The sequence below is a fragment of the Dermacentor andersoni genome, chromosome 3 (genome assembly GCF_023375885.2).
Source record: "Dermacentor andersoni chromosome 3, qqDerAnde1_hic_scaffold, whole genome shotgun sequence".
Taxonomy (NCBI): Eukaryota; Metazoa; Arthropoda; class Arachnida; order Ixodida; family Ixodidae; genus Dermacentor; species Dermacentor andersoni.
In genome coordinates, this window is record NC_092816.1 from 227,703,109 (window position 1) to 227,730,727 (window position 27,619).

The 27,619-nt window shown below is 44.5% G+C and overlaps 2 long non-coding RNA genes across 2 annotated transcripts; one reads left to right on the plus strand and one right to left on the minus strand.

Annotated features, from left to right (window-relative positions):
- Positions 1 to 323: 323 nt before the first annotated feature.
- On the minus strand, positions 324 to 27,394 carry LOC140216668 (uncharacterized). Its single transcript, XR_011893245.1, has 3 exons — positions 27,009 to 27,394; positions 20,850 to 20,984; positions 324 to 1,124 (listed from the first exon to the last, which is right to left on the minus strand). It is a non-coding gene; the product is annotated as an uncharacterized lncRNA (long non-coding RNA).
- Positions 8,087 to 14,149, plus strand: LOC140216667 (uncharacterized). The gene is made up of 3 exons (XR_011893244.1): positions 8,087 to 8,546; positions 9,600 to 9,680; positions 12,027 to 14,149. It is a non-coding gene; the product is annotated as an uncharacterized lncRNA (long non-coding RNA).
- Positions 27,395 to 27,619: the final 225 nt, after the last annotated feature.

Here is a 27,619-nt window from a genome sequence, read left to right on the forward strand (position 1 = left end):
GAGTGTTGCGGAAGCAGTGGAATGCGATGTTGATGGAAGATAATGAAAAATCGGCGTCACCTCGGTGAAGGTGGCTTCTCTGCAGCGTGACGAAACATTTGACGCCATTTTAAAACACGTGATGGTACTTGGAGAATAGCATCGCGAACGCCGAAGGGAAAGGGTATGCGCGACTATGCTCCCCTTGGGAGCAGATAATGGGATTCTACTTACGGCTGCGTACGGCGCACTGGAAGATCTCGGAGGCGGGACTGGCGTCTTATGTCATCACCATCACATGCAGACGTCGCCAGCTCAAGTGCCATTTGAAAGGTTCCAGTAAGAAAAACGTACAACTGCCATGCTTTATTAAGTACAGCGCGACAGAAAGAGAACGCACAACAACGAAGTGATCGCACCAATCACTAGTTAATAGTGAATCAACACCAACTCGCCCGACTTCTTCCTATGCCAGAAAATAGCATTCCTGTAGCTTTGTCAAGATTGCTTCAAGAATCTATAGTGCTGATTTATGATCAATTTAGGCTCTGTGAAATTTCGTTGCAGTTGGCCTTTAATGACTGGTTGATGTGATAGTACGTATGATTGATAACGGCGCTAGTTGGCCTTTAATGACTGGTTGATGTGATAGTACGTATGATTGATAACGGCGCTGTATTTGGGCTTGTAAAGCGTTCGAGACATGTCATGCTGTCTTGGAGTACTGTCTAAATGAGCTTTTCAGTAAGCCGACAGAAGCTTCAGTATATTTATGAACCTGCTCTGAGTGTTGGTTTTCGCCCAGTGGAAAGCGCCATCAGATATAACTCCGAACTCACACGCTGAATTTTATTGCGGGCCGTGACTGAACGTGACAAAGGTGTATTCGATGAAAGTGGTGAGCCTTGGGCGCCCGATGTCAATAAGGTCCCCGTAATCCCTTCCTGGACGCAGTGTCGCTGAACCAGAACTGTGGCACGAGGTTCGGCAACGGGTCGCTGAACAACGCCACCGAGCCGCTCTCGTCGGCCATCGTGACGGCGACGCAGTTCCGCGACCGCCGGGCGGCCACCACCGACGGCTGCAGCACGGAGATCGGCGCCTCGTCCAGTGAGAGCATGATCGTCTCCCTCGTCGAGATGAACCTGCGACAGGGACTGCTCAACGACTCCTGCATAGACTACGTCAACGTAAGCGACCGTCGGATTGGATTGGACTGCGGACCTACATGAATGTTTGTTTTCTGCCTGTCTCTTTTGCTTCTTGCCCAATAGCTCGCGCGAGCGTAACTCGTTCAGACCGACGAGAACGTTCCTCGAAGCTCGCCTGTTTCAAGTTCTTTTTTTCGAATTTCAACACATTCAACACAACGTTAACGTTGTTGTTGTAATGGGCGTATGTAGCTCACGCACGATCTGCTCACATGTTGCGTGAAACTGGCGATAAACTAGCTGTTTCTCTAAACAAACTGATTCGGGTGTTTCTCGTACTAAAGCGGAGTCCGGTTACGGCCAGAGGCCTGATCGGGAAACTCTGGATGAACTTTCATACCACCTGGGGTTCTTCAACCTTCTTTAAACAGGTTAAAGTGCGTTAGAATAACTTTCCACTGTCACATTGCAAACATATTTCATTATAAAGTGACAAAATTACGACGGTTGTGATGCTTCAACGCTTTCCAATATTGTGAGCCTATGCGAGTTCTGACGAAAGTGCAGCATTCCTTCCTATATCGTTGTAGGCGTCACGTCGCACCCAGTTCGCTCGATGGTGAAAAGCGTAACTCTTCAATGTTGTTAGGATGGTACCACATTTGACGGTGCCCGAACGTGGCTTCACCGTTTTTTCTTTTGTAGTTTAAATATTTTCACAACACTTAAGTTACCGATCCTACATTGAATGGAAAGGGGTGGCATAAAAAGCGCAGAAGGCCGTCCCTCTGATCGGTGTTGGGTCTTTAAAGTCACTTTATGAATCAGAGCTTCTGCAGTGGCCAGCAGCAGCCGAATAAGAGAGGGCGCGGGAGGGAACGCTTGGACAGGGAGGCGCCCATGAAAATAGGTCCCCTTGTCGAAAAGTTGGCATGAATTATTGACCACGACTGTTGACCGTTTTTAATGTCTCCATCTTCCTGCAATCTTTTCTATTGTATGCAGTCTAGTCAGGACAATTACATTTGACTTAATGTTCACGAGAACCTGCTTCAGCAAATGATTGTATTTATGCTGAATTGTTAAAATAAGGTCCATTTATATATTTTGAAAAACGCGCAATAGTCTGCTTTGAGACTTCTCACCAGTAAAACGAATGCAGATAAAAAATCAAGCAAAGAAGGAAGTATACCCGCCGCGGTGGCTTAGTGGCTATGACACAGAGCTGATGAGGTAGTGGGTTCGATCCCCGTAGCAGTAGCCACATTTCTATGGTGGCGAAATGCAAGGACGCCTGTGTGATTTGATTTCGGTGTGCGTTACCTGACTTCATGCGGCTGAAAGTGATCCGGAGTCCACCACTATATGGCATGGCTCACAGTATGATCATGGATTTTAAAGTTTAAAATTTAGCATCATTATCAAAGCAAACGGAAAGACACTAAATTATTATACTGCCACAAATTCACTCCTTTACATCTTGTTGGGGACTGGTTATGAATGATCGCTGCTTATCAGTTGGTCACTTTCGCGTATGACACGCCTACTAGACCCAAACCTATGTGAACGCTCTGGCCGATTTGATGGCGAGATATGCGCATCTAAAATGATTGGCCCGCCCGGCGCTAATAGCGTGGTAAAAGTTGTTATCTACACGAGTACGATTAATAAAGGAAAAATTAGACTTCCACCCGTTTCGTAGCAATTGCTACAAAGGAAACCCATACGGGTTTCTCGAAAGAAAAGCCTCATAGTTGAAGAAAAATTCGTCCTGGTCCGGGACTCGAACCCGGGACCACCGCCTTTCCGGTGCAGCCGCTCTACCATCTGAGCTAACCATGCTGAATTTGTCGACAAATTCGACTTCGCCCTGCCATCTGCTAGTCGCATGGTTAGTTCAGATAGTAGAGCGTCTGCCCCGGAGTGGCGGTGGTCCCGGGTTCGAGTGCTGGACCAGCAGGAATTTTTCTTCAACTCTGAGGCTTTTCTTTCGAGGAACCCGTACGGGTTTCTTTGTAGCAATTGCTACAAAACGGGTGGATATCTGGTTTTCCCTTTATTAATGACATCTCTCCACCTTGCGGGTTTCCGCAGAACTATTACGTCATACACGAGTACGAGCCAAGAATTTCGGAAGTAGGGAGGCGTATCTATAGAAACCGTGTAAACACGGCCTTCGACTTTGGGCGCTAATAAAATGGAGTCAGCTTTTTGCTTTTACTTTGATGGCATCAGGTGCCCCTGCTTAGATATTTTTATCACTCGCTGTTGCTATATTGTTTCTGTCTCACTATCTCGTCTTGTCTCACTATCTTTCTGTCTCGCTTGACGACTGGGAAGATACACGTTCAAGCTGGCGAAGCGCTGGCAGTGGCTAAGCTCGAAGTTAGGCCAGTTATATGCAAAATGGCCATACCTTTTGTTTATTCTGTATCTATATTTTATATATTTTCAGCTAGAAGCGCTCATCTATACGTGGTACACTTAAAAAAAGGTTACCTCTTGGATTCTCTTCTGGACCTTGAAAGGTGCCCTTTATTGTGCAGTACGTAGCACTACCAAAGAACGTAGTTTGGACTCGTAGAAAACTTTGCGCTTTTTCGAGGTTATCTCGTCCCAATACCTTCCTCTGTTTGGCGTGGCTTTCGGTTTTTCTAACGGTGTGCTAACGGCAATTTCAAGGTCACGAGCGGAACGTTGTGAGACTCGTGCCAAAGGGGTCTCGAAAGGAAAGTAGCGAGCACAGATGATTAAAGAAAGTAAGTGCACGCAAGAACGAGGAAGATTATTTGGGGAACTGGTCGCGGTGGCTTAGCGGCTATGGTGTTGCGCTGCGAAGCACGGGACCGTAGAATCGAATCCCGGCCACGGGGGCTGATTTCGAAGGGGCGAAATGAAATATCGCCCGTGTTCCATGTATTGGGGCCAGGTTAAAGAAACCCATTTAGTCAACATGTTTCTGGAGTTGCCCATTACAGCGTGCCTCATAATCATATTGTGGTTTCGGCGCGTAAAATCTTAGAATCTAGTCTAAATTATTGGGGCACAAGCGCGGTGCCTCATTAACACGCCTTCACAGGCAGTGCCGGCGCGGTGCCTTACCTAGGTTGTTCAGCGAAGTGTCGATGCTTTTTATTTCACAGCGACGAGGCGAAGTGAAAAAAAAAAATGAAATTGCAGGACGCTGTAGCTTGGCCTTTAAGAGGAAGCTTTAGCTCTGGCCCAACTCCGACGCGGCCTATTCAAATAAGTGTAAAAGGCAAAAACGTTTTTCTGAGGTAGCCCTTGCACCGATGTTAGTGAAATTTGTTGCATTTGAGAGAGAAAGTTAACTTCTAGTGACTATTGCAAGCGGAATTTCGATTTAGGGCCTGAATTTTGTTACGACTATTTTCAAAAATTCGAAAGTTTCTAAAAAAATAGAAGCACGAAGCTTACCAATTCACAATTAAAATTAAATTATGCACTCTAAAAACTAGGAAGGGTATCGCAGGAGTGAAACTGCCGGTTCACTCTTCAAAGCGTCGTTTTACTCTCGCAAAATGTCGAGGAGAGTGAAATGCATTGTTCACTCTGTCACCAAGGAGAGAGTGAAATGCGCTTTTCATTCTCCCCTTCAGAGAGAGGGAGTGAAAAGACTCTTGCGACAATAGAAAAGAGAGACTCTTGCGGCAATAGAAAACAAAACGTAGCGTAACCTTCTGCTTCAACCTTAGGTGGCTGGCTCCGAACATGGCAATGTATCATTCATGCACGCTGAGCAAAGAACACATCGTTTTGCTTCTAAGAGAACAGGCCGCCGCAGTTCAAAGGAACGCGTAGCGAGCGCTCTACTTTTTCACTCGGAGTGGCTCCACCGCGCGCGCGCGCGCTCAAGATCGCGGAACAACACAGCCCTGGAGAAAAGTGATCCGTCCAGCGAGCAAAGGCCAGCCGAGGGAGATCGTGTGTCGGCCATCTCGCGTCGCCACGAAAACACGACAGTCGTTCGTCATGCCTTGGATATAACAACAAATCCTCCACGGTAAGTGAATTCTAACTGAGGTGCACATTCTCCGTATGTCATGCTATCGTCAGGAAGTCGTCGCTGCGCTTAGCCGACGCGATTGACAAAGGACTAGGCGTACGCGCTGTCTCTCGATGTCAATATAAAAAGCCAGTCGTCGCGATAACTGCATGTGATTTTATCACTTTGCCGTTGTCTGTAAGAGCTTTAAAAATCGCAAACGCTGCCAGAACTATGGTATGTTCAATAAGACGCCAGGCGAGAGGACGCTTAAAATGTACCAGCCCGTGATTCCGAGCCTATGCGGAGCGTGATTAGCGTGCGTTTTGTGTGTTTGAATTTATTCAGTTTGGCAGTCTACTGTGTACGGAACGCTGTTGAACTAAGGAATCACATAACAGAAGGCGTCATTTTGCTGGCAGCATGCTTTTTTTTATATAAATAAACCGCGCGCTTGACGGTGTCTCGCGCAGAGGGAATCTGCGACCACTGAAGTTACGTGCAGCACCAGTGCTAGTTAGAAACTTTGCCGCAGGCATTCAGCTGCATGCTGCAAGAGGTCAGTAGGGCGCGTTATCTTGAACTTACTGAAAACGCATGAGGAATCCATGTTTTATGCTGAAAAAAGTATAAACCCCATATAAGCGATCTTGCGCGCGGCAGCTACAAGCGACGCGACGGAGATGGCTGTCGCGTTCGCTCGTCGCCTACAAGTCGTACTCCGTGCGAGCGACGATTTTGAGCGACGCCTCCCCGGTGTTGCCGGCATGAGGGTTGCAGTCACGCGTGACGCGTGCTTTAGTAATTTACGTTGATGTATTTTACTATAAAAAGTAGCATAAAATATTTCCGGAGGTCTTGCAGTACGTTCTTATCCTTGCACGTATAAAAATTGAATCATTTGCTCGTTCCGCGCGACAATCGGTAGTATTTGAGCGATGTATGTACATCCAGTTCCCGCTTCGCGCTATTGGCTAGTCGCTCATAGCACTTCTGGGCGACGAGCGACGATTTCTAGATTTCCAGAACCGAGTCATCTGTTCAAGCGACGGCTCGTTTTGTAGCTCGAAGCCGTCGCTCGTCGCCGTCGCGCACTAAATCGCTCTCACAGTGTTTATCCCTAAGACTGAACTCTTTTTGCTCATGTTGAAATGGTGTGATTATAGGTCTGGTTTTGTCTCCTGTTGCGGTTTTCGTGCACGGTGCGAAACTGAAAGGATGCTTATGGTCTGCGAACTCGGTGAATTGTCGAGCAGCTAGTTACGCATCGGCATCGAATATAACGGCTGCTGTGTGGAATTACAATTGCAGGGGAGCTTCGCATACGCTTATTGTTTTGGACATGCCTGTGCATTTGCTAATATGAGTTGGCGTGTCAGAGTTATGTCATACGAACAGCTAAATCAGCCTTCCTCTGGGGGTTACAAGCGAAATGTGTGCATTTTGCTATAGCATGGCAGATCAAGATGTGTTTATCGCTTGAATATTTTTAGTAGAGAAATAAAATATCAAAATAAAATGTTGCTTTAATTCCGTGTTACCAGTCTGTCGTACACAGAACAATAGGTTGGTGTAATAAACTAATAACTGCGGTTTAACTGCAGCAGTAGTCGGGTCTGTCAAAAATGAACTCCACTGCGCACTTCATGCATGAAAATAAGTTCATGCCTTTTAGTAAGCTTAGATGCAGGCCGCAGTGAACTTGTTAGTATTGAAATGTGGGTAAGCTTGCCATAACAAGCCTTGTTGCCCTTTTTTATAGGCACATCCATATATCCATTGAGCTGAAGGACAATATTTTCATCCCTACTGAGCATCATGTTTGCAGCTATAATCCTCAAATTATGGCTTCAGCAGTGGCACAACCAGGGATGGTGCGGGGGGGGGGGGGCACACTGGGCACGTGCTTAGGATGTGTCACAAGTGGTGTTTGCGATACACCAGACTCATGACAGACCTATGACGTCTGAAAATGACCAATATTCTATTCATTACCAGGAGTATTCTAACATTCATGAAAAACAAGGATGAACTGTGGTTTATTTGTTTTTTGCTTAAATCTAAAAATTGAAGTTAGTTTAGCAGTTGACTGTTGCAGTCATTTGGATGTTTTGCATGCATTTCACTAGGAAGACTGAGAGCTAAGACTTTTTTATTGCCATGGCCTTGACTGTCTTGATGTTGTTTTGCACCATGCCCTTGTGTTGACTTTTGCATACGATATTTTTCAGGCACCCGCTTTATATAACGCAAGAAGGCAGCTGCAAGGACACCAGGATGTGAAAGAGCCAGTGCAGCGCGACTTCACGTACTGCAGAGGAGCCAATGCCAAAAAATCAAAATACATTGGCATGTTATTTGGACAAGAAAACTAGTATGTGGGTATATTGGGTGTACCATTTGACCAAATGTCAACAAAATCAAGATACAGTATGTTACACGAAGATGAAAATTCTCACGTGCTCCAGGCAGTCATCTTAACATGGTATATTTATGTAATGTGTCTGATTGGAAAGTCAAATCAAGTATGCTCTCTGGAGACAGACACATTGCAGCAAGTGTCATTGAAAAGTTAAAAATGTGTTTTAAGAAAGCTGATTAGTTCTGAGAAGTGACTGCTTTTTGTCTTGCCTCTCAACAGATATATCCATGTGATAAAAAAATAGTGGTACAATGAAATTGCATATTTGCTTAGCGACATGATACATAGTTGCAATGAGCACGGTGCCTGTGTTTACTATAAGAAGCAACAGCCCATGCTTGGTTAGGTTAGGCCAACTACAACATGCAGGCATGGGTGATTGGCGCTTTTTTATTTCTGTGTCGTGAGGTTTATTGACGTGCGTATAGGTGCAGTGGCACGCAGTATGGCTAGTACAAGAAGGGGGGGGGGGGGGGCAGATATATGTAGCTCACTGTACACGACACAGGGCAAAGGAAATCCGTGTTCAGTAACTATGTTAAGTGCCATGTACGTAAATTTTACAACGCTACTCGTTCGAAGCGCGCACAGGTGCATATTGAAGAAAAGTTTCCAGGGTAGATAATTTAGTTCGTAATTTACACTAATTTTGCTCTAACCACGAGACATAATAATTTGAATATACTGCACGGAAAAACCTAGAGCGAATTAAATTGTGTGTCAGCTTCGTGTGTATACATATAGTCTTTCCTATGCATTAGGTTTTTTGCGTAATGCATTAGCAGTTGACAGCCTATCTTATGATGTGTACTCTGTTTACATTACAGTTGTTTATTAGTTTACTCGTTTGTTTTGCGACTGATGAAATGCCGGCATATATATATTTTCCACATTTGACATAACCCTGTATGTTTTGCAGGGACAACCCAGGACGTGCATTTCTCAGCACCCAGTCAACTGCCAAAAGTGACTCAAACACAGGCCACCAGTAAGTGGACAACAGTTGCAATTTCACATTATGCAGTTGGCGGCTGCCTTGTACGGAGGCTTTTTTTTTTAATGAGATGGTGATGTCGTTCTAATGTACATTTTGACCACAAAGGTGCGATCATGTCTCACAGAGGCATATATGGTTGCTATTCTCTGCGAGGGACGTGTTCTCGTGTTCGTGAAGCATTTGTGTTTGGCAGTATTGTCGCCCAATGAGTTGGATATAAACACTAACTCGCCACTGCCGGCAAGTAGTTGCGAGAAACGCATTATGACGCTGTAAAGTTATTTCATTAATTCGAAGGAAAGTTTCGCAGCAGGAAAAAAGGTTGCTATTTCAGGTAAACATGTCTTTTTCTCACAGGTTATTTAGCCAAACTGTGGATGCATGAAATTCGTGACTTATGAATAGATTTTACTTTATTCTTTAGTGATGCTTCTAAAAGAGACTAGAAATAGCATGTGACTACCTCTGCAATCAGCAGACCATACATTTACAGTCATAAGTGGCAGTTCCATGCAGTCTGGCACTTTATATAACCTTTCCTTTCAGCAACATTGGAACTGGTGGCTGCGTTTTCAGAAGGAGAAGTGCACTTGACACTGTATATGAATGTGTGAATTCGGTTTTCTTTGTATGTGTCGGCTCACTGACAAACAGTGCAAAAATCTGTTGTACCATGAGTCTGACGACGCCTTCTGGTGCTAGAAATACAGCACTTCGTATTTTATAGTACTGCATGACATTTAAATCAAAGCTACCACATAAAATGATCAAGAAAACTAACCGCTGTTATAGCTGTTTTCCTCAAAGAACGCTTGTCCTTTATGGGCTGTGTTAATCTGAGCTCTCCACCGATGTTTCAGTAGTATTATCCCTTAGTGAGTGAGAGATTGGGGGCAATTAATCGTGTTAGTGTAAGTGGTGTCCTAATTATGTGCATTTGTTCCAACAAAGTTGTCTAGATTACTTTATTGTGTAGTGTAAAGCTTATGAAACCATCAGCAACTACTGAGTTGCTAACGCGCATATGGATTTGTCACTATACAGGTGGAACTCGGCTGTACCACTGCAGTGCTGCGGAAATTGCCTTCACCAGCGGCTTTGCAACAGCTGTTTCGCAGCATGTCGGTATGTGTTAATTTATAATTATGTTGGGATGGGCTAGTATTATGGACCACTGCTAATCTGTATTGTGACAGATCCATATGATAAGGGATGTAATGGGCACAGCGAAAACCTTTGAATTTTTTACTATGGTACATAAACAGGCTCTCCTTTTCGTCACTGGAGCAGGAGAGAAGGGCATGCAGGCACTCCTGAATGTACATATATTTCAAAACATGAGAGAGACATACACACACACACACACACACACACACACACACACACACACACACACACACAATTAAACTAAAGGCAGGGACGTTCCATCTTTCATCTTGAATTGAATTGTGCAGCGCAAAAATACAACACAGACCACAGAGAAGCACACATGTTAACAGGTTTGATACACACGTTAGTTCAACAGATTTGATACTTCAAGTGTGCTATTTTACACAAGGGGGAAGGGAAAGGGGAGAAAATCTGAAAAAAAAATGGAGTGGAAAAAAAGGAATCGTGCCAAAAAGCATGAGAAGCATCGCGCAGCCAGGATCACCAGCAGGACATCTAAAAAGCACTCTGATAAAATTACATACAGGACAACCTTACGTATAGTTTGTTTCAATCAACTCAGATCACATGCAGCCATTACTGCAATCAAGTTGTTTCCTTATGTCATATGAGGGAATGATGTGGGCCCAAAAAACTGTTTAGAGCTGAAGGATTATGTTCCATTCTAGCCTCATTGCCTGCTTTTTTATCATATTGTTATCAACTGCTTATGTTAGGGACAAAAAGTAAGAGTACGAACTGTTTCCCGATTCGCCATTCCACACAACATGTATTTGTGACTATATGTACATGCAGATGATCCATAGTTGAAAAATATTCAGTACAGTAGAATCTCATTACAAGATGCACTTGGTTGTAAGAGACATCTGAAAATGGTTTGGTTGGTTTTACGATGTTTGCCACGTTAACAATACTGTATACAAGAGACACCTTTGTTACTAAGGGTGACTTTTTAAGTATTCACTACTTCGAAGGGACACAACCCAGACACATTCACTTTGTGCACCTTGTGTGCTCCGAAGGGCGTAAAGATCACGCAATCCTTACACAAGTCAATCGCGCATGTCTCTTTTACCATGAACCAGAAAAGGAGGGTAACGAGGACAGTGCAGGGCAGAAAGTGTCGGCAGTCGAAGCTGACGAGTGTCTAAGAGCACCTCAAAGGTACAGCGAGCAACAAGGCTTGCAAAGTGAAGTGTTTAAATTCCAGAAGTTGGGAAGGAAGCTAACACAATCTACAGTCACTAAAAAGTTGTGAATGTCTTCTATAAAGGGCCCCTAAACCACCGAGGTTGAAATTTAGTTGCGGTGTTGCAGTTCTACACAATAAGGCAATGAACAGGTAGCCACGAGAATTTTTCGAAACGGTGCAGTAATAGTGGAGCTACGTGTGTTTGATTATCGAAAAGTAGTCCCCACTCATTTTACTCTTTCATCTGGTACACGCCATATGGACAGTATCGTCTTTTCCTTGCCTAGTACACCTCCAAATGTTACGGGACAGGCCAACACCAACGAGCTCTGTTGCTGCCGCGCTGGCCCGTCGTCCTGCGAGGGGTGGCGCTAATACAACGGAACTGTATCGTGACTCGTGTTGAAGAGCCTCATAGGGAGACCCTTCTGTTGGCGTTTCTGTTCTTTGCCCCCATTGGCTGCCCACAATGGCATCGCGCGCAACGCGACGAGGAAGAAGGAGTGTGTGTATTTGCTTGCAGGCCTTGCCGGCAGTCGTACACTTTCGTTTGACCAATCGACAGCACTGGAAACTGGTGACATCATCAGAGACAGCCTGGTGACGTCAGGACAAACTGGGGGGTGCAGGATAGGTCCAGAGAGGCGCACGGGGTCATTTTCTTCATATTGTGGTGCTCCGGCAGTGCTACGCACTCTGGCATTTGGCTTCGTCGATTGTGACGGCATTCTGATTTTGATACGCGTGTTTGCTTGAAATGTTCAAAAAATGTCGAGAAGTGGTTTAGGGGCCCTTTAAGCCACCCTGAGCATTTATTCCTTCAGATATATCAAAACATACTTTAGTGATGATGCATAATAAAGTGATCTAGTCGGGCTCCTCAGTGTCTCAAAATTTTTGGTTTCGAGAGACATGTTTCCCGTGCCTCTTGAATATCTTCTGATGAGGCTTTACTGTAATATACACAAACAATTGTGTAACTCCTCCTGCAAGTATTATTCATTAAGCCCGGTCACTTATGTGCAAAGCTTGTGGTTAAGTCTTGATGTCCGTACTTTTTAGAGCTATATTTATTAATTCATGCTGTTCTTATTGGTTCTTCGATGCAGGAGACAATGCCTACGAAATTATTGGCCCTGATCATGAGAGCCCTCAAGGGGCAAACATCTCTGTTGCAGAAGTGAGCCCGATACCACTTGGAAGTTACCATGACAGATGACACGGCAGCAATAGATACAGAGACTGCCATGTCTACTGCAGCTGCAACAGTGTACGAGGCAAGCAGCACCGCGTCAGCATCAGCAGCAGTGTCAGAAGGAACCACACCAGGCCTGGTAGAGCAATATGTGCGCTATCACTGACTTTTTTTGTAGTGGATACAACTCATTTGCTCAACATACAAAAGCTTTTCACCACGACAGTGAGCCAGTGTTATTGTGCAGCAAGTGCAAGACTAAGTTAGGTGTTATAACACAGTACAACCATCACTTTAATATATGCAAATGCAAACATATTACAGTTGTTGCCTCCCCAGCCAGTCCACATAGTGACAACAATGTTGAACACATGGTGGGACACACCTCTCCCCCATTACAAGATAGTAGAGACTGTGAGTGTTGTTGCTAGATTGACTGGTCTTTGTAGGCAACTAGAAGGACAACACAGGTGTCATAAGGTCGTTGTTGATGTTGTTGTTGAAGAGGTAAAAAAGAAGTTTGATGCAGCTGAAGTGCCAACTGATATTGAGCAAATCAGAAGCAACCACCTGAGAAAGCAACACTATCGAAATTTGGGTATCTATGTGCCGCCAACTCTGGTAAGAATGGCATAGGACAGAAGTGTGATGAAAATCACACAGACACTGCTGTTGCATCACTGGCCACAGTGAGCAGCGACTTGTAGGGCAAGAGAGTCAACTGAAACTAACATTATGATATAGTGTCATGCTCCCATGTGACCACTTTTCAAGTTATTTTGCAAGATACAGCTCAACCTCCAGAAACGAGACTGCAACTTGTCTGTAAAAAAGCTTTCACAAAAAATTATTCATAACACTATTAACATAGCAGTATCTTTTTTTTTTGTGTCGGTTCGAGGCTCCCGGCTGTCCATTAATGCAAAAATTGAGGAAAAAAAGAACATGTGTCGTACTTACACCTTTTTAACAAGTACGAGGGGGACAGAACTTTTCTAGTCATGCATCTTCATCATACTATCAAGTTTTTAAATGCCTTTTATAATTATTATTACCAGTTATATCTGAGTGCATTTTTTGCATGTAGCAGGTGTAAAATCAGGTCAGTCGGATCAGATGCCTTATCTGCAAGCGAGCCCTATATTCAAGAAATTTGAATTAAAATAGTTACGTTAGAGAAGCAGTCTTTCAGCACTTTATTGCCTGTGGTTTAAGCATTGCTCAATACTTTTGTGGGTGGCGATTTCAACCGGCACAGCACTGCGCTTTGCCACAGTCACATTTGTCTTCAAAGCGGTGTTTACCATTTGTGTTGATCTGTTTGTGTATGCATAGAGCAAGTTTTTAATTTATATTTTTCTGCATTCTTGTGCTTGCACCAAGCTTGTATAAGGCAGTTACAAAATGTGGGTCACTATAACGAACTGTTCTGCTGAGCTTACACTTGCAAATAATCGTGTTCAGATGGCCGCACTTCTATGCGGGTGCACCGCTAGCTTTGTGTATGTTCTCATGTTTGTATAAAGCTTATATAAGCTAGTTAGAAAATGTATGTCACTAAGCACTGTGATATTCTTTAAAGAACTGCTTGGTTGGTTTTACACTTGTGAATTAGTATTGAGGCGGTGGTATTCCCATGTATGCCCACTGCTAGCTTTCTGTGTCCTCACGTGTTTGTATTAAGTTTCTACAAGGGAGTTACAGCATGTACGTCACTAAGCGCTGTGATATTTTTTAAAGAACTGCTTTGTTGGTTTTACGCCTGTGAGTAATAGTACTCGGGTGGCACTAGTCATGTGTAGGTACACAGGGACCATTTGTATATATTATGCTCATGTAAAGCAGTTACAAAGTGTATGTCACTAATTACTGTGATATTTGTTGAATTGATGTGATGGTTTTACACATGTGAATAATAGTGGTCAGGACACAGTACTTGCGGTGTATAGTTGAATTTATACACTGCCAAGACATGGGCTGTATACGTAGCAAAGAAATGTATGTCATTATATTGTTGTGATTATTACTGTTTGGATTTTATTAAACTGTAATAAAATTGTTTCTTGTATCTATGGAGGTATGGCAATTTGTCATTCAGCCAAACTGAGGACCTGAACTTGTGCATACAAATAAACAGCTAATTTAAGAGTATACTGCTCATATTCTGCTAAACCAGTTTAACAAATCTTGTACTACAATGCTGGAAAAATGACAGAGCTGACTCGGATGTACAGAAAAAGTTCTGCACTGGCTGAAGGACTGCCCCACACTGGAGTTCGTAATGTTGCGTTTATTGGAGTAGAACAGAAAGTGCACTTCTATTAAAAATGCGACAGTCGGTGCAGAAACATAAGGCAGACGAGCGGATGTGGCACATTTTTTTCAGGGCCCTCCATGCCTACTACTGCATTTCTAGTCTTCCTGTGTTCTGCGTATAAGCCCCTGTTCAGCCAAGGTTTTTACTCCATGACAGTTGTTCTACTGGGTTCGTAGCAATATTGAAAAAAATTCGATGGTTTTCAAGGACTTTCGAGGCCCCGACACAGTAACTTTAAGGACCTCGTGCAATGTGTGTAGTAGTTTGGACAGGCAATAACTTGTTCAAGAACACCGTTAACTTTAATGCAAACAAAAGAAAACAAAACAAATCGCATTTCAGTGATTTCAAACATTTGAAAGACTGCTAATTTGCCTTTCACCGCCCACCACTAAACGCACACAAGGAAGCATTTCAAGAAAGCGCTCAGTTTTTCTGCAATAGCACAATTAACTACTTGGACCTGCAACATTTGCAGTTTTTGAATACTGTTTGGTTTGACAGTGTATGTGATGTCATCTGTTGCCTCAGCTTTTTTCACCATCAAATAAGCAATAGTCATTTCTAATTTCTTTTTATTGTGTCTGTCGCTCTCAATTTACTCTTCACGGCTTCTCTTCGAATGCCTCAACTGTTGAGCTTCCTGCTTCTGCTCCTCCAAGCACATTTGTCGCCGGTTCCATGTGCATAAAACTGGTATCTGCAGCTCCTTTGTAATTTCAACTTTAACGATGTCGCTTTCCTTCTGTTACCTCTAGAGACAATTTTCTGTGACATGCGAAAGAGTGTCACAGAAGGGAAAAAAAGCGCTTGGCAATGTCTGCTAAGTCTAGCCAAGTGTAAAAGTTTAAGGACTTTCCAGTACTTCTAAAAATTCAAGGGTTTTCAATGCCTTGAAAATGGCATTTTAGAAATAAAGGATTTTCAAGGATCGCTGCAAACCCTGGATTCTAGCACCTAAATAATTTTACAAGCTTATTTTAGCATCGAGTTAGGAAATTCATGCTTTCTAGCTAACGCTGCACTATCTCTGTACAGTGAAGCCACGAGAGCGCAACTATTTTGGAGTAAAGAAAAATACTGAAAGCTTTTAATACCACTCTTCTTTTTTTCTATGGAGCTTCGTATTGCCTAGTTAAGTTTACGAATGTGCCTGGTTTTGGCGGGCGTTTCTTCGACATTTTCTGGAAGAAGCAGATGTCTAGCCCCCGTATTCAGAAATGTATCTTAATACAAAGCTCATGCTTGACTTGATATAAACGACGCCTGGTGCGAACGTCCCCCAAGACGCTCACTGCCTTTCTTTTGGTGCGTTCACGACTTGCGTCGTTTAGATCAAGTCAAGCATGGGCTTCAAGTTATGATGCATTTCTGCATATGGGGGTAAGCGTGCACAATTCCGGGCAACGCGCTGTGCCATTGACACTGAGAGAAAACGGGGAAAACAGAGTTAACCACTTATGCTCCTAAACTTTCGCGTACCTGTGGTGTGCGTGTATCGTGGAAGAAGAAACAGCGCAAACACAAGGACGAAAAAAAGCATCAACCACACCAGCGCTTCGTGGTGTGGCATGTTTTTGCGTCGTCCTTGTGTTGCGCTGTTTCTTCTAAAATGCTCAACCAACTAGCCGGCAAGTCCATCCTGTGCATATATAAATTGAACACACGCGTGAGTGTAGATGGTCTTCGAAGCTTTTAGAACGAGCACTGCCACAGGATACGAGCAGTGCACGCGTAACAAGTGGACACATTAGTCATTTAAACATGCGTGCCAATGCATTTGACGCGGCTATCGGCATAAGCAGTCTCCAAATGCTGGAATGCACGCGCTTCAAAACGCTAACGATCCGCTGCTAATGCTGGACAACAGCTCACAGCGGACTGAACCAAACTCTAAACTAATGCACTTGAAAAGAACGCCTACACGGCAGCGTGAGGCACGTCGAAATGCCTGGTACTGGCGTCGCAGTTGCTCACCAGTATACGCGCGAATTAAATTCACATACGTGGATGGTTGGCGCAATACTTTGTATCCGCGTATTTTGGAGAACATGGACTGGAGAAGCACTCGATCATGAGCTGAACGGCACATTTCTTATTTTCCTGCGGTGACGACAACCCGTGAATAGTTTTCACGTTGTCGTCTACGTTGTCTTCCTTCGTTAGTCGTAGCAAGGAATGGAAATGATGCAAACGCACACGTATTCCAGTACACAACAGCACAGCACACTGCAGAGAAACCCCACCCACCACAGCCGATTCATCAAATACGTTTGGTATATATATAACCTCTAAAAGAACACGACTGGGCGTGGCGGCGCTGTGGTGTAATGGTTATGATGTGTGTTTGGAATTGTACAAACGCGAGTGTACGCGGGTTCGAATTCACGTGATGTATAGAGCATTGTGATTCTTGATAAGTATGTGATTTCCTTGACAATTGTATTCTAATTAGATTGTGTGACTCCTGATTGTGAAATTTGCGGAGATATTTGCAGATTAAGTGTTAATTCGCGTTTTTTTCTCCTCAGTGGCGTTCGTGACGCATACGCATAGGCAACTTCAGAGCAGTCACGCCTCACGGTAGGCAGCAAATAGCCAGGAAAAAATGACTTTAAAATCCTGCATAACTTTGCTCACGCCTATTCTGAAGACCGCTTGGAATCGGGCCAGTGTCTCTGAGGAGCCGCCTAGGGAATAGTATATCAGCGGCCCTAATTTGATCTGATTTCCTGCCTGCATGCGTGACCAGGACTTGGCTAAGAGGGTATTGGGAAGAGTACTAGCACTCTGTTCTGAAGGAGTACAAGCACTCTGTTTGGGGGAGTAGAAGTACTCGGTCTGGCGGTGTACTATTAACCCTGCGGGGAGAGTATCAGCACTCTGCGGAAGAGTACTAGCACTCCCTGTGGGAAGAGTATTATCACTCTGCGGAAGAGTACTAGCAATCCCTTGCGGTGGAGTAACAAAACTCTGTCAGGAGGAGTTGACCTACTCTCTCTCAAAGAGGGTCGATCTACTCTCGAAAAGAGAGTGAAATATGGGACAAGCAGCTACTCCCTCAAAGAGAGTGCCCGGCACTCCCTTAGTTTTTAGAGTGTGGGGTTCTACGCGCCAAAACCACTCTCTGATTATAAGGCACGCCGTAGCGAAGGACTCCGGAAATTTCGACTATGTGGGGTTCTTTAAGGGGCATTTTCGCATTTCGCCCCCATCGAAATGCGGCCGCCGTGGCCGGGATTCGACCCCGCGACCTTGTGCTCAGCAGCCCAGCACCATAGCCACTGAGCAACTATGGCGGGCTAAAAATTCATATCTCTGCATTAAGCACAGATATCGCTGTTATCTGAACGGCATCCATTAGATCATTGAAAGCGGAAACTTTGATGTCACGTTAGAAGTTACGTAAATTTGTTACGTTGTTTACAAGGGTTCCGCAAAAGCAGTATTTCCATGCTACAAATTTTTTTTCAGATTCATGGGTAACATATCAATTTTGTCTGCTTTAGATGTACTATTGCTTCAATTCACAGAATCGCATTATCATTTTTCGTTGCTGAGTTACGAGTTGTAAACTTGATAGCTTCTTTTTTGAAAATTATTTATTTTGCCAATTTTTAATAAAGGATTGACAACATAAGTAAATAATTCAAAACCAACAGTCACTATATATCTAGTTTTTCTTTTAAATGCAACAAACCTCGTCAAATGTGGCGCAATGGTTGCCGAGGAAAACGAATTCTCTTTTTACATGTATTTAGCTAGGAGCACCGGAATTAAAGCTTCGCCTTTAACAGTGGATCGCGATAGCAGTCAAAGATCCCCGACTGCTTCTCGCCTTTCCCGGCAACTGCAGCGCAGGTAACCGTAATGTTTACCGGAAAACGCTCGCGGCGAACGCTATGCAGGAAGGCATAGCGTTTATGGTCGAAACGTGGCTTCTTGCATGGGCCGCGATGCGGTAAAATCCATCAGGTTCCCAAAAGTAGCGCCATTCCTAGATCTTTCCGCCGCCCGGCTCTCCTCGGCTTTTCCTCCTCCACGCCTGCAGTGGCCCCAGCCTCCTCCGCTCCCCCATTAGCCAATCTGTGTCACGTGCAAGCACACAACGCGTTTTTGTATATTTTTTCTTTCCAGCGTGCTCCGACTGCCATTGCCGACCCAGTGCGACAAAAGTAGGCGCAGACAGATTGATCGCGGTAGGTCGCGCGATTAGTGGCGCCATAACGTAAAGATATACCAAACTTTTCTATTCGAATTCTGCAATCAGCCCTCCGATATTGGTCAAAAACTTTTTTGGACCACCACCACTTCGCCTGTCGGTCACGCGACGTCACGAAAACCGCGATTGCTCCCCGTCTGATATGACGTGTGCACACTGATTATGCATGATTGGACCGAACAAAAGAAAAAGTCATTTCTCATTCGATGTCTTTTCGTCATTAGCCCTCGGCTATTGCTCAAACGTTTTCGGACTGCATCCACTTCGACTGCCTGTCGCATGACGTCACAAAACCGCCAAAACTCACCGCGTCAAAGTGACGTGTACGCGTTCATCATCATCATCATCATCAGCCTGGTTACGCCCACTGCAGGGCAAAGGCCTCTCCCATACTTCTCCAACTACCCCGGTAATGTACTAAGTGTGGCCATGTCGTCCCTGCAAACTTCTTAATCTCATCCGCCCACCTAACTTTCTGCCGCCCCCTGCAGGCTACGCTTCCCTTCTCTTGGAATCCAGTCCGTAACCCTTAATGACCATCGCTTATCTTCCCTCCTCATTACATGACCTGCCCATGCCCATTTCTTTTTCTTGATTTCAACTAAGATGTCATTAGCTCGTGTTTGTTCCCTCAGCCAATCTGCTATTTTCTTATCCCTTAACGTTACACCCATCACTCTATGATACATTAATACATGATACATTAATACATACTGATACATTATTGTGTTGAACAAAACTGCATTTTCTTCTGAATAGCTACAGGCTGCTTCGTTCCGAAATGAATAAAACATGTCTGCCGTCGATCTCTCAGGCACTGGCTACTCGCACCTGCCTGAGAGCATGGGCTTATTTGTGCATAACAAAACTTGCTGCCGGGCTGTGTAACGTTTTCGAGCACTCTCGGCACGTTTACGACCTCGCTCTGCCAACTCTTTCTTCCTGAGGATCCGTTTTAGCGGCGTTTTTAACATTCCGTTCTACGCCGCCACGATTTTAGACAAGCCACCGCAAGCTAAGTAAGAGAAAGCAGACTAATCGCAGACGCCGGCACCACCCTCATCATACGGTTATCTATTTTCAGTGCACTGGCGCGGCCCCATTGAAACCCTCTCCGCTTGAGCGTGCTCATCGCCTCCTGGCAGCCAATTACAAGTGCAAAACTACCTAATATAGGCAATGTTATTCGTTTTAAAAGCAATGTCACCGCCTATATACTAAGAGAGCGCTTGACTGGGCTGTTGAGACAACGCTGAGAGTCACCGCTTCATGCTTGCATCGGCAGTTACGCAAAGTTGACGTCAAGAGAATGGAATAAAAATATATTGGAATAGTTTTATGTTATAGGGCCCCAACTCGCGGCCGCGTCGGCCGCGTTTCGATGGGGGCGATATGCAAAGACACCGGTGTCCCGTGCATTGAGGGCACGTTGAAGAAGCCCAGCTGGTCAAATTTAATCTGGAGTGCCCCACTGCGGTGTGTCTTATAATCATATCGTGGCTCTGGCACGTAAAACCCAAGTATCATATCTTTTTCTCTGTCTTGTGTGCCTTGAGCGTTCCAGTTAAAGGAGCACTGCTTCCCCTCGAAACATTACAACGCAAAAACTACAGACGCACGTAGTATACAAATATAAAATTAGAATTTCAACAAAAGTGTTGAGGGGGTGGATAATTATTTTCGGAACCTCAGTCCAGTTGTCCCATAAAGTTCGTTCTTGCTATCAACTTCCCACCATTTGCACTGTGATAAAAATTAAACAAATTACTATTTATTGTCATGGTACGTTGTTCAAATTATCAATACTGCCTACGCGCGAAAACGTTGCTTATGGCTGTCACATCCGTGCATGAGCTACACACATCTGCAAAAGGCGTGGAGCATAAGTGACCCTGCTGCTAGGCATTGCTGGCCCCAGAAAGTTGGAATCACTAACGCGCCGGCCAAACAAAAGTATCCTGCAGGTACGTAAACGAACGTACGAAAGCACGTAGGCATACTTTCACGCAATTAAAACCTGGAACTGAGGTAATTACGCGCTCGTTTGAGCACACCGTGTGCATGCGTCGTGTTTCAGCAACACGAACTCTCAACGTGCGGGCGCTTTACATCTTATATATTGGTCCTTTTCTTCGTTTTTTGTGCAATTACAAGACATTATTAGGGCCAGTTAATCGACTGGCGAAGCAAAATCTCACCTTGAAAACTGCTCCGCAGTGCTCGAACGAACTTTTCTGCGGATTTCCTCCGGTAACGTGTCAGCTTTCGTCAGATGCGGCAGGGCCAGCATAGGCGGCGCCACTGTCGAGGCCGCGCCGAGCGTGGGAGTGGAGCTGAGGAAAAGGGAAGTGGTAGTCGCTACTTTTGGAGATTGAAGGGGGTTTGTGATGCGGTAAAGCCCCTAAAACTTCGCAAAGTAGCGAGACGCCTTGAAGAATGCCGCCTACGCCTCGCGCGCTCTGGCCGAGGCCGACGCTGCGTCGCTATTGGCCTAATAGCATCACGTGGGCGCTCGTGCCGTGCATCAGCGCCACTTTTGCTCGAGAAGCGTCTATGGAGTGGCGAGGAGCGTATGTCGGCGCCGTTCTTCCGCTTGAGCAGTGTTGGTGGCGCCATGGTCTAGGAGGGCGAGTGAACGAGAGGAGAAATGAGGAGGACAGAAGGCGGAGGAATAGTGTTGCTACTTTACGAAGTTTAAGGTGCTTTACGATGCGGCAGAGGCGAGAGCCATCTGGAAGTGTTGGATTGAGGGATGTTATGGGCGTCCCCTTTGGAACGGGGCGGTGGGTTGCGCCACCAAGCTCTTGCTATTATACTGCCTAATGTCCTACCTAGGTTAAACAATAAAAAAGTAAAAACACCATGAACTACCACAACCAAATTTTCTGATCTCCTATTGCGAACTGTGCTTTCGTGCGTCTCCGTTTTTTGTCGTTTCCCTACTTTATTCCACCAATACTCCAATCACCCTTTATTAATCCCTATTGCCGGAAATGTTTACTTTTCCACTGCTCTCGCTGAACCAAAGGGCTTCAAGGAGGCATAAATCGACCGCTGGGTAGACGTCTTCACATTCTAACAAAACATGCTCCAAAGTTTCCCGAGCTTTACTGCAGCAAGCACATGCTTCTTTTTCTATGTTATATCTCGCTTTATAGGTGCGTGTTTTAAGGCATGCCGATCTCGCTTCGAAAAGTAATGTGCTTCCCTTTGAATTACCATAAATTGTTTGTTTCCCGATTTTGTTTTTTCCTCTTAAGTAGTTACTCATGATGGCAAGTTTTTTTTCCATTGCCGCCACCCATGAGATTATTTTGGCCTCTCTGACTTTCCGCTTGAAGTTCTAAGTTGCTGTGTTGCCCACCCTACAAGCCGCATACTTGCTGGTAAGCTTCCTGGCCCTTTTCCTCCACTCTGGATCAATGGTTTTCCTGCACAGATACGTTAACACTCTCCCAGCCCATTTACTTTCTTCCATATTCCTGAGCCGTTCTTCATACTCAATTTTACTGCGAGCTTCCCTCACTTCAAAACTAGTCCAGCCCCTATCACCCTGCAAAGCTTCATTTGTAGTCTTCCCGTGAGCGCCCAATGCGAGGCGACCCACTGACCTTTGGTTCCCGTCGAGTCCTGATTTTACCCCTGATTTAAAGCAAACAACCGCATTTCCAAAAGTAAGTCCTGGAACCATTACACCTTTCCACATACCTCGGAGGACCTCGTAACTGTTGTAACCCCATAGCGGTCTGTGCTGCATTATGGCTGCATTTCTCTTCCCCTTTACTGTTATAGTTTCTTGCTGTGTTTCCATCTATATATATATATATATATATATATATATATATATATATATATATATATATATATATATATATATATATATATATATATATATTGCCTTCGTTTATCCATATACCAAGATATTTATATTCTGTTACCCGAGGTATTTTTTGGCCCTGTATCTCCACTGTCTGTTGGCACGCATTCTCAGATCATGAACAGCAGGTTGCTATTATCCCTCAAGAGAAAAGTGTATAACAGCTGTGTCTTACCAGTACTCACGTACGGGGCAGAAACCTGGAGGCTTACGAAAAGGGTTCTACTTCAATTGAGGTATGGAAACGAGCTATGGAAAGAAGAATGATGGGTGTAACGTTAAGGGACAAGAAAAGAGCAGATTGGGAGAGGGAACAAACGCGAGTTAATGACATCTTAGTTGAAGTCAAGAAAAAGAAATTGGCCAGCGCAGGAGATGTAATGAGGAGGGAAGATAACCGATGGTCATTAAGGGTTACAGACTGGATATCAAGGGAAGAGAAGCGTAGCAGGGGGCGGCAGAAAGTTAGGCGGGCGGATTAGATTAAGAAGTTTGCAGGGACGACATGGCCACAATTTGTACATGACCGCGGTAGTTGGAGAAGTATGGGAGAGGCCTTTGCCCTGCAGTGGGCTTAACGAGGCTGGCGACGATGATGATAATGAAACGCTAGTATGATATGAGTAATCTGAAAGAATAAATCTAGCAGCACGGTTTTGAACACTTTCAATGGCTTTAGTGCGATTAGTTTTGTAAGGGTCAAAGATAGCACATGCATATTCAAGCTTTGGTCGCACAAGCGCTTTATAGGCAACTGATTTCAAGGATGGTCAAGTTATGAAGAGATTACGGTGAAGATAACCAAGAGTTTTTTTAGCTGAATTAATTTTGTGGCCTACATGATTTGTCCAAGACAAATCTTTGGATAGGTGAATTCTTAAGTACCTGAAGGAGTCGGTAGTAGATATTGTGCAGTTGTTAATCTTGTAGGCAAGGGGGATGTCGTTAGGTCGACGATGGGATAAAATAAGCACAGTCTTACTAACGTTTAGGGACATGAGCCATGTAGCACACCAGTCTTGAGTATGAAGGAGGTCCTCCTGACGAGTAGAGACGTCTACGACAGTATTGATAGGGCGGTATAGGACACAATCAGCGAAAATACGTATTGTAGAGGTTACGGTGAATGGCAGGTCATTAATGTAGAATAAAAATAGGAGTGGCCCAAGAACAGTGCCCTGAGGTACACCAGATAGAACGGAGGAAACGGAAGATGTAAGGTTGTTAGCATACACAAACTGTTTTCGGTTAAGAAACACTGGATCCAGTTAAGAAGTGGGTGGATGTTTAGGCATGATAACGTTAGTAAAAGGCAAAAATGTGGAACCTTATCGAATGCCTTTTCGAAATCTAAAAACAGGGCGTCAGTTGGAATGTTACAGTCGAGGTTCAATTGAATATCATGAATAAATAAAGCTAACTGCGTTTCGCATGAGTGATCTTTCCTGAAGCCATGTTGATTAAGGTGAAAGAACTTCACTGAAGTTAGGAAGTTAGCAACATGAGAGTAAATGACATGTTCCATGATTTTGGAGCATACGCTGGTGAGTAAAATGGGGCGCTAGTTACCTGGGGAAGACCGATCACATTTCTTGAAGATTGGAATGACCTTTCCTGTTCTCCAGTCTCTTGGAACAGTGCCTGTGTGAAGTTATTGCTGAAAGATGATACAGAGGATCGAACTACAGACATACTTCGTATTTTTAAACACTTTGGCATTATTACCGTTGGTCCCGCAGGATAATGAGCACTTCAGGCCATCTATTACCTTAACAATGCCTTCCGGCCTAAAATTATTATCTTCCATTGGTGAAAAATCGAAAAATATTAAATCTAGTAGTTCATTGGCAGGTACTATTGTAAACATTGAACAAAATGCAAGGTTCAAGGCATCAGGAACATTTGAGTCAGAAATGTGTGAGCCAGAATTATCACATAGAGAAATAGAGCTATTAATTTCAGGGTTTATCGTTTTCCCAAAATGCCGCGGGTCACAGTGCAACATGTTTGGGACGGCAGTAGAAAAGAAATTACGTTTTGTGTGTGCTTTTAATGAGTTATATTCTTTAGTAGCTTCGTTATATTTTTCCCAGGCAGAAGAAGAACCTGACCATTTGGCTACACGAAATAATCGTTTTTTCTTATTGTTTAAGCGCTTTGAAGTAGAGTTGAACCAGGGGGAACGCGCTCTCTAATTTATCGTGGTAGTCGGATGTAAAGACCTATTAAACGCAGCATTTCTGTTTTGAAAAGTGCCCATTTACTCTCGGTCGACAGCTGCTGATACGTAAGGGGAAGTTGCTCATGAAAGATAGAAAGTTCACGATTAATGCGTGAATAATCGGCTTTATCGTATAGTGTTAGTACTTTCTTTGATATTTTACTTTTGAGTATACTGCAAGGAAACGTGGCATGGATGACGGTGTGATTGCTAAGACCACTGACGTACGTAAGAGGAGGCATCTTATCGGGGTGTGAGGCTAAAACGAGATCTAGGCTATTTGATGAGCGTTGAGTTATTCGCTCATGAACAGCAGGCTGCCATTATCCCTCAAGAGAAGAATGTATAATAGCTGTGTCTTACCAATACTCACCTACGGGGCAGAAACCTGGAGGCTTACGAAAAGGGTTTTATTTAAATTGAGGACGACGCAACGAGCTATGGAAAGAAGAATGATGGGTGTAACGTTAAGGGATAAGAAAAGAGCAGATTGGATGAGGCAACAAACGCGAGTTAATGACATCTTAGTTGAAATCAAGAAAAAGAAATGGGCATCGGCCGGACATGTAATGAGGAGGGAAGATAACCGATGGTCATTAAGGGTTACGGACTGGATTCCAAGGGAAGGGAAGCGTAGCACGGGGCGGCAGAACGTTAGGTAGGCGGATGAGATTAGGAAGTTTGCAGGGACGACATGGCCACAATTTGTACATGACCACGGTAGTTGGAGAAGTATGGGAGAGGCCTTTGCCCTGCAGTGGGCGTAACCAGGCTGACGATGATGATGATGAGTTATTCGCGAGGATTTAGTGACAAGTTGCGATAGACCGAACAGCAAGCAAATGTTTATAAATTCGCTAGCCATGTTTGTTTATGTTAGACATGACGCAACGTTACTCAAATCTATAGTTGGAAGGTTGAAGTCCCCAAGTAACAATATGGGGGTGCTAGGATAAGCCGTTGTCAGTTCTATCAACGCATCGTGAAAAAACGAAAGACAGAGGCTATCAGTGCTGGGTGGACCATAGCAACAGCCGATGCGCGTGCGCGGGGAAGTAGCGTGGCAGCACGTCCAAGTCATTTCTAGAGGCGTTCTTATATTTACAAAAGAGCACTTAAGTTGGCGATGAGTAGCAATAGCCACACCACCGCCACGGCTTCCATCGCACCTGTCTTTGCGAAAAATGACAAACTCTGGTAGATCGGGAAGAATTTCGCAATCAAGTATTGTGAAATTTCACCATATTTCCGTTAGTACTGCCATGTTACTGGATGACGAGGAAATGAGGCTGCATAACGAATCCCGTTTGGGTATCAAGCTGCGGACGTTAGTGTAGAGCAACGATAGATTGTGCTTAACACGCTGAGTCGGCCTCAGTGGCTTTTGCACTTGTTGCTAGGATTGGCGTTTGACAACCGACTGTTTAGCGTGATCGTAAACGTAGGCTTTTCGGCCAGTGATAAGTTTGTCGTAACAGAGCTTGAATGAAGATAGTTGCGCTTTTCCAAAGTCGATTAGACGTATCCTGACCAGACGAGTTTCCGGGGAGAAGTCTTCGCTAATGCCGTATTTGGTGCTCTTCAGCTTACCGCTTGAGAAAAGCATGCCTTCTTTATCTTTAGAGTGGGCAAATTTTACTATTAGTGGCCTCCGTTTTCCCTGCTGAAAAGTTCCAAGCCTGTGGCGTTCTTATCACGAGTTTGAATAGTTACGCCCAGGTTTTTGTGGCCGTGCTCAATTATCAATTCCTCAGAAACACGCCATGACTCATTTCGCGCATCGCTGAGCCCGTAAAAAACCAGGTTACATCTTCAGGATCTGTTTTCTATCTCATTAATGCGGTCAGTCAGCGCGGTTACCTGAGCAGCGCTGCTATTAGCGACGCTTTCTATGCTATTTACTTGGGACTTTATATTCGAAAGTGACAATAGCTCGGATTCAATCTTGGTCATCCGTGTGTCGAGTTTGCTGAACGTTTTTTCATGATCAGCAAGGGTTGACCTAATGGAATTTAGCTGCTCAAGCATGGCCGACTGACCGATTTGCAACGGCTTCAGAACATCAAGCATATCAGCAGGGAGTACAGTTGGATCATTTCTAGGTCGAGGATTAGTCTCAATGTCTCCTGCCAACAAAAGCAATTTCAATAGCATTGCAGCACAGTCAAATATTATGCAAAGAGAGCGCCGTGGGCTCGGCAGCACAAGTAATGTTCGGTAACCAGTGCGTTTAGCGAAAAGGCAACAACAATTTGTTACCTGCGTAGCGAAGAAGTGGAGTCGGTTAGGATGGCCCATCACTGACATGCCGCCAAGCCCACTAAGCGTGGCGATGGTTTGTGTAGGCTTTATATCAGGAATCCGAGAGAAGATGGCGCTGTCAACCCAAGATAGTGGGCCAGGAAGCCAGAGCGTCAGCCGATGACACCGCAGCGACAGAAGTGGCGTAATCTGTGATGCGCACTCCCATGTTCCGTAGAGGTAGGTTCCGTAGAGCTCGCCATGACAATGCGGGGCGTCCTCGTCGCCAGGCAGTGAAATCCAGGCAGGCTGTTCGAAACTACATTTTAGCGTCAGAATCCAGGACAGCACCAAGAACTGCGTAGCGAAGAAGTCGGTTAGGATGGCCCATCACTGACATGCCTCCAATCCCACCCCTTCCCCTTCACTGTTATTGTTTTTTCCTGTGTTTACATAGATCTATTGCCTTCGTTTGTCCATATACCACGGTATTTATATTCTGTTACCCGAGGTATTTCCTGGCCCTGTAGCTACTGTCTGTTCACTGTTTTCATTGAATACCATAGCACCTGATTTTCTAACACTAAATTTCAAACCTAAATTGTTGCCTTCCTGTCCACAGATATTAG